The sequence below is a fragment of the Etheostoma cragini genome, chromosome 13 (assembly GCF_013103735.1).
Source record: "Etheostoma cragini isolate CJK2018 chromosome 13, CSU_Ecrag_1.0, whole genome shotgun sequence".
Taxonomy (NCBI): Eukaryota; Metazoa; Chordata; class Actinopteri; order Perciformes; family Percidae; genus Etheostoma; species Etheostoma cragini.
The window spans coordinates 5,633,412-5,641,835 of record NC_048419.1 but is presented as its reverse complement, the minus strand read 5'-3'; the positions used below and the strand labels follow the sequence as shown (position 1 = coordinate 5,641,835).

The window sequence follows — 8,424 nt, the reverse complement described above, 5'->3', positions numbered from 1 at the left end:
TAGGCAACCATTAACTGTGAGTAGAATTTTTAAAATGTACAATTGTTCAAAATATCCATATTCAAAACATCACAAGTGTTTTGGGATGTTTTTTATGTACATGTCAACAACAAATCTGTTAGAGAATGAGACATTGTTAAAGCCAGACACTCCAAAGTTTAAATCTACATAAATCTATATTTATTATCACACTGCTGTTGTGTTCGTTAACGATCGATGTAGCAACAATTTCTGTTTTCTGTACTTGTTTTGAGTCCCCTGGAAGGTTATTTTTCACCTCTTTTGGGATGTGTTTTAAGGGGGGACAAATCTACATTTGGGGCGGGACATATCCCCTGCCTCCCCCCTGAAATCTACGCCCTATGGTTGCACTACATATGGCAGGAAGAAGATGTACACAGAACAGATGAGGAGAAAACTGAACACTAAATGTGTGATAAACATCTTTAAGAAGAGAGCTACAGTATAATTTCCCACTGCACAAAACATAGCAGGAGGCAAACTCAGGTCACATCAGTCAGTCAAGCGTTGTTGCCTCACTGCAGTAATCCTCACTGGGGTGATCAGGTGGAATATATTCTTACTCCAGAGCAGTTGACCCCTACTGCACACCATCTGGACTGTCTGTGTATTTGTTCACCTGTAATTTAACACTGCTCTGTAACAAACAATAGAGGAATTCCCCTTTCTCTTCTGGTTAAAGATCCTCGATTGTGCAATAACAAACAGAGAACAGCTCTGGTTACTGCGTGCAGGTTTCTGAGTAAATCTTTAAAAAAGTGTAAATCTGATAAAAAAACACATCAGAATATGGTTGATTAAAAGGGTAAGGTCAGCATTAGGAATGACAGACATTTCTTTCCCATTGCCATTCACCTGCTTGACAAAAGTATGATTTAAAGGGAACATATCGTTGTCATTTTTTTGGTTCATACTGTAATTTAGGTTTCTACTCAAGCACAGTTACAGGCTTTCATGGTAGATAAAACACATTATTTTTCTTATTATGTCTGTCTGAATATATTCTGTTTAAAATATATATCTTTAAGCCCCTGTCCCAAAAAGGCCAGTCTGCTCTTATTGACTTGGAAGAAAAATATTCCGCACTTTTGCAACTGTAGATCATTTGTGGAGATACTTAGGCTACATTTACATTGCTACATTTTGGTCAATCTCCTTGCACAAAAAAACTCAATGGGTTTCCTCAGGAGGCGGGCTGGCGTCTCCCTTAGCGATAGGGTGAGAAGCTCAGTCATTCGAGAGGAGCTTGGTGTAGAGCCGCTGCTCCTTCACGTTGAAAGGAGCCAGTTGAGGTGGTTCAGGCATCTGGTGAGGATGGCTCCTGGGCGCCTCCCTAGGGAGGTGTTCCAGGCTCGTCCAGCTGGGAGGAGGCCTCGGGGAAGACCTAGGACTAGGTGGAGGGATTATATGTCCAACCTGGCCTGGGAACTTCTCTGGATCCCCCAGTCGGAGTTGATTAATGCGGCTCGGGAAAGGGAAGTTTGGGGTCCCCTACTGGAGCCGCTGCCCCCACGACCCAATACTGGATAAGCGGATGAAGATGGATGGATGGATGGATTCACGTATACTGGGCATGCTCGTGACGGGGTAAACAGGAGGCAGCATTGCTGGTAGTTGCCATGGTAACGTTAGTAGCTTAGTCTCAGAGAATGAGACGCCATGACCGATAAGAATCAATCAGGGGGCGAAACACTGGCATCAGTGTTGGTGTTGCCAAGGGTCTCCGTTTGCCCCCGTTGAGACTGCAACACAACCTCACCCATTCCAAAAAAAACGCGTCAGATGTGTGTTCATATGTCTCCGGTTTAAGGTCTCTGAAATGCCAGAGCAGGAAGAATGCAAGGTGTAACTGTAGCAGAAGATATTAGTTTTTAAACCAAAATGTAAGAATGTGAATGTAACCATAGATTGGAGGGGCTGTTTATTCTAATGAGCATGCATGGACAACCCAGTCTCACGGCAGTCCGTGAAATGGAAAAGTGAGTTTTTCCTAATACGTCTCCTTAAAAGCTAATTTCTAGTCTCCCGTTATTTTTCAAATGTCACCATATATCATACAGTATATACCTGTGCTATACCAGGATCACTATTTTAAAAACACATGTAAAGTGTTTTTCCCCTTTAGACAGTTGTTTATACTTTATGTAAGTGATTTCCCCTTTACAGATCTGTGTTGCTGACAATGTAATTCATGTAATGTTTTATCCATCCACTCCACCCGGAAATTCTGTGTAACTAATTATGTTTTCTCAGATGTACTTCATGTTTCAGCTACTCTACAGTCGAGCAGGTAAAAGTTCAGCCAATTCGACAGCCATCTTGAAGAAAGTCATGTGTCTTCATACTAATTCAGTTAGCCTTGAACTGTCAAAGAAACTGCTTTTTTTTCTATGAGGAAGTACTACCAATTTTGATAATGTAGCCACATATGCCTCCAATAAGAAGTGGCAGTAAACGGGGGTCAAAGTTGACATTGCTAAGGCAGACAAAACATCAGAAGATGGAGATATAAATCTTGCAAAGTCAATATTAGTCAGATAGAAGATATGCAGTCTTTGAAGGAGACATCTCTAGATCAATCAATGCACCGGCCCTAGGGACTTTTAAAGTGGACCTCTCCCCCCTGCCCTCATGCCTCCTCTCTTTTACTCTACCTGCAGTCCAGCCTCTATCTCATCCATCTCATCTGCATCAGTGCTGTTAGGCTGCTCCTTCTCGCCCAGCTGCCGGCTAAGGAATCCACATACTACCTTTTCTCTGTGCTCCCCCACCCCTGCCAAGCCCCATTCAAACAACAATTAACTTACCTCATATGATGGATGACTCACTGTGAAACCTAAGATGGAAGCGTTCGTCTTCTCTGCAGAGCTACTGACAGCTTAATGTCATTCAAAGTAAAAAAATAGAAGAAGGTTTTTGAACATGATGAAAAAAATTGGTTGGTTAAGGAAAATACTAATATTTAGTCTGTGATTAAAGATACTACCTGACAATGCATGTGTTTTTCATTCATGTTTTTCATTTCAAGGTATTGGATATAGGAGCAAGGCTGTAGGTTTTTCTCCAATTGTGCCATAAAGTTGAAATGGACAGCTGATTTCACCATATGGTCTTTTTACTTCTTTGAAGTCTATAAATATTCCCTTTCATTATTCGTCCGACTCACAGAGCTCCAAGCTCCCCATGAGCCCAAAGGTTTTATATCTTTAAGCCGCATCCAAAACTTGAAGTTCTTTTTTTTCTCCAAGTCATCAATTCTCACTGACAGTTAAGTTTACAAATTCAAGAATAAAGTATCTATCTATCTAACAACTCTTGGTCACATTCCACATTCCCAGTTAAATGTACAGTTGATTTCCTAAACAAACAGAGTGTGCCTGTATTCAGATATCGGCTCAATATTCTCTATAAAGTGCTTCCCCATCAGTTCCACTGAAGGAAGATCTTCCACAGAGTTCTCACTACAGTTATGTATCCTGAATTGCCGATTTAGACCTGAAATTGAATTTACTTTTACACAGTAAGTATACTATATGATTTAGAAAAGAGAGAAAAAGTTGGTATTGATATTGATCGACACCAGTGTAATGAGATTGATACTTTAGTTTCAGTTTCTCTCCAGCGGCTGTCTGTGTGTGTGTGAGTGTGTGTGTGTGTGTGTGTGTGTGTGTGTGTGTGTATGTGTGTGTGTGTGTCTGTGTGTAAGTGCCGCTCCCATCACAACACAGAGCAGGCGCACTTTGGTCCCCCCCTTGTGATTTGATGTTGTAACGTCACGTGACTCAGTGGCGCCAAGCAAACAAGCAAGTGAGTGGCATGGGCCGGACAGTGATCAGCAGCACACACACACAAGCAGGACAGAGACGGAGCAGATAAATAGCAGAGAGGAAGAGTGCTGTGTGGCTAAATTTTCAAGTCTAAAAAGAAAGGCTGTAAGATACGCTGGTAACCCAACAGATTTATACTAGGGTATACAAATTCTGTCCTGGGTTTTAACTCTTTAATAATCTGCCTCATTTCATCTCAGAAACATCTCCAGACTCCGGCCATCACTGTGTGACTCTGTGGTAGCAACCCTCACACATGCTTTCATAACCCCCCATTTGGACTACTGCAACGGCGTTCTGTCTGGGGTCCCCAGCAAAACCGTAGACAGACTCCAGTATGTCCAAAACTCTGCCGCCAGGGTCGTCATCCACCAACATCTGGCAGCACATCACCCCAACCTTCATCAATCTTCATTGGTTCCCAATTAAGTCCTGCATCACACATATAAAATCATCCTTCTCACTTACAAATCCCTCCATGCCCTGGCCCCACAGTGCCACTCCAACCTCCTCCATCCGTAAACCCCACCCCGAAACGTGCGGTCTTCAGACGCTGGTCTGCTCTCCATTCCCCACACCAGACTCTGTACCTCCGGAGACAGAGCCTTTAGTGTTGCAGCCCCATCACTCTGGAACACCCTCCCTGCAGAAATCCAAAATGCTACATCCCTGGACATATTTAAAAAAAACTCCTGAAACACCAACCTGTTTACCACAGCCTACAACTTCTTTTAGCTTAGCCACAGTAATTAAAAAATGTCCTTGGGTTTCATGAAAGGCAATATTTAAATAAGTTATTATTATTATTATTATTATTATCATCCAAAAACACTTAAAGGTCATTAAAATGTATCCACCTTAATTAATAAAAAGTATGTGTATCGGCAATACTGGCCCTGTATTTACTTACTATCAGATGGATACCAAATGCTGCAGTATCGCACACCACTAGTTGCAGTTAAGTGTAGCCGACAAAAAGTGACCATCAATACGACAATCACAGTTAAGTTTAGATACCTAAATGACTAGTTGAGTTAAGTCAAAATAATAGGGTTTTGGGGGAAAACAGCAGTAGTAGTAAAGTAGTGTTACCGCACTCAAGCGCACTCATTTTGTGGGTAAAAGTCTTGTGTTTTCTTTCAGGACACAAACTCTGCTCACCCACTTGAAAGCCTTGGGCTTTAGGAGCCAACCATCCACCCTAAGCAGACCTTTACAGTCTTACAGTGGGCCTGTTAATGTGAGGCACGCAGCAATAAAGACATGGACAACATACAATAACCGTGCATTACTTATTTATAGCTATATTTACAGTTCATGAGTATAGCCTGTGGCATTAGATTCTTTAACATTTCTAAAACTAAAAGAGGGAAGGCTTTTGAGATTCTTAATACAGTGAGGTGAATAAGACAAATTTTCTAATTGGCTGGGACATGATCATTTTTCTGATACAGCTAAGCTGTTCTTTCTACTCATGATCAGTTTCATTAATGAGGCATTATGGTTAAACCTTAAGGCCACAAGACTGTTTTTTGTGCAGCAACAGCACTTACTTAAATTTTGCAGCTAAAACACTCATACTGACAAAGACATTGCTGTCCTGATACCTCACATTGCTTTAAATGCTTTATGTGTCAGGTGTGTATTTCAAATGTTTCTGCTGGACTGACATGCAGCAACAGTTAGACCTGACGGTAATGTTAATTGCTGCTTCTACTGAAGCTGGAAAGGACCATGTCAAAAAATAAAGATCCCATATTAGAGCTCCAAATTGGCTATGGTGTAACAAGTGAGCGTCACAGCAACATCCCCAAATGACTCATGACAAAGCACTTTTGATTCAGAGTGAGAGGACAAGTCTATCATTAGCGGGACAGTGACATAACTGTATTCCCCATGCTTCTCCTCTTAACAACAGTGGCAAACCCTCATTGTTCTGATGTGGGAAACTAAGTCTGAAAAAAACGTACAAAACAGTCTACAATGAACCTGGAGCAGCAACATGTAATGAAGTTACAGTATATGTATATTGTTTAAATATGAGCTGTAAAATAACCATAATCATTTTACGAAATTACATGTTTGAACACTGTAACTGACATTTTGGTGTCTTATAAACCCATGAGGGTTGGGCACTTTGTGTGCATGAAATGGAAATAAAGAATAATCAATGAATCAATCATAGCAGAGACCAGCCCTCCTCTTACATAGCTGCTATTCCTGCGTAGCCATTCAGCTAATCAGTTCACCTTATCATCACTGATGTTGGAACCTGTCCCATTGTTTACACCACATTATCCTGCATTAGAGATATAAAGAGTAAAGCAGTCAGCTCCCCGTGGTTCAGGAGTTTTTTTTAAAGATTTAAGCAGTTCTAGGCCATTTTAAATGGAGGGTCCAGGGTGCGTGCCATTTTAGGGGTACTAAGATATTAAGATGTGTTACACACCCCGACCATGCATAGGTTTGGTTCTAGAGAAGACAAACAACACACATATGACAATAAACACAAGAATAGTCATTCAGAGTTCGGGGGATGGGTGGGAGTGAGGCACTGCATTTAGGTGTTTTTTTGCATTTCTGCTTTACTTTGATAGAAAGAGAGAGACAGACAGTAAGGGCAGTGATAGAGAGGGGATGACCTGCAGCCAAGGGCCCTGACTAGGACTCAAACCTGGGCTGCTGCAGTAAGGGCGCCCCTGCTGGCTCAAGTCTTTATCGTCCCAGGTATCCTGCTGCACGGTCAAAGCAGCAGCCTGAGCCTCTCTGATGCATTTCCTAGTATCTCATACAAGGGCATTTAACTTCAGTACATGTACTATAATTATTCTGCCATCCACTGATGTGAGAGTATGTCAGTGGAAGATGGAAGTGAACCAACCACAGCTGGCAACAGTGATACAGAGAACATGATACGTCTGTACAGTGAGTTTGTCATATGGAAATAAAGTTGAAAATGAGTGTTCCTTCAATCTAAAATGAGTTACCTTCCACAGCATGAACATAAGCACATTTGCTGATGTTTCTGCAGCCTGGATCTACAGTACATTTGTCATGCAGCTACTAAAGCATGAACACTGTGTTCACTGTGTAGTACGTGGTGACTAATGGACAAGCAATCTGCACTCCAACCACTTGAATCGTTCTCCTCATTAGACTCTAATCAGACTTTAATATGGCTCAGTGTTGTTTTACAGCGCATGTGTGACTTATGTGTGACTAGTCAGTTAGTCAGTGTACACTTACTTTAATGTACTCTTGATAGATCGAAATGATTTTGCCCCTTGCACCGTCGCTTGCCACTTCCACGTCATTAGACATTATTGTTATGATAACCAGGACAAAATCTTTGGAATGGCAAAGGCCGAGGGAACGTTTGATTAAATGCATCAATCTCTATTAGGAGTACATTTGTGGAGTCTTTACTTAATACATTGAGACGATGAAACCTGCTGCACTGCTGGTACAAATTAAAGTGACGTTCATCCAATTTACCACTGGAACAGACCTTCCTGTCACTGGAATGAGATGCTTAGAATATTTCTGGGGAATATGTGTGAATTTCAAGCATTGAAAAATGTTTTTCCTCTTCTGGCAGTTCAGTACGTGTTACATGAACTTTGGTTTATCACGCCTGAATATGAGCTTTGTAACAGCTGCATGGCACACTGTGCACTATTTCTGATTTGGCCATTTATAACTAAAAAGTATACCTTTGGGTTAGCCACAGGCAACCCATGTTTTTTCTGTGCACTTTCTGACGTTGCATGCTGTCTGTTATATGTACCACTCACTGACATATGGTGCCATGTGCTTTTCATCCTCAGTCTTCTGGTTTATAGCGTGGTCTCATCCAATCTGCTTTTCATCGGCTAAGCCTAATATTGTGTGGGAAATTCCTGATACATTATTCAGCCCAACCATTGTTATACACAAAGTACAATATTGCCTTTTGCCATTGCCTAGCTTATCTCATCCTTCCCCTCCCTGCTACTGGTGATAGGCAACTGACCAGTCTATGTTGGGAGCAGTCCAATTGGACAACAGCAAAGCAGGAACTATTTTCTGGAACTGCCCTATGGGAAAAGTCACAGGACATTTGGTGATATCTGTGGAGGGCTTTGTGTCATTCTGTATTTAATAGATATGGTTCATTAAAATGGACTTTATCATGCCACACAGGTGCCAAAGGATTATTGTGGTATACTTAAAGAGAAGCATGCATGCCAGACCGATCTAGACCATTGGCTATGGACACTCCAGTCTCCACATCCATTTTGACCTGTTACATCAAGGCCCTTTGTGAATTTCTTTTTGCATACTGCACATATTCTCTTTTTTATAGTGTGAACATTTTCACATTCTGTAGTGAATATTTTGCACATTTCATCCTCTTCATTTTAGAGTACTGTATACACTGTATATGTTTTACATACAGTACTTGTAAATTTCATACATTATATATTTACAACTCTTGACTTACACATTGTTTTTTTTTTCTATCTTACTTTGTTTATTTTGACCGTTATGCAAGATAACACAAATGCAAATTCTTTGAGAAAACCAACTAGGCAAT

The 8,424-nt window shown here is 41.1% G+C and overlaps 1 long non-coding RNA gene across 1 annotated transcript in view; it reads left to right on the top strand.

The window, feature by feature from the left end:
- The first annotated feature begins 4,705 nt into the window (after positions 1–4,705).
- Positions 4,706–8,424, top strand: part of LOC117955226 — a 28,291-nt gene continuing 24,572 nt past the window's right edge. Inside the window, exons 1-2 of the long non-coding RNA XR_004658990.1 lie at positions 4,706–4,799; positions 5,525–5,529. This is a non-coding gene — a long non-coding RNA (uncharacterized LOC117955226). The remainder of the gene's footprint in view (positions 4,800–5,524; positions 5,530–8,424) is intronic.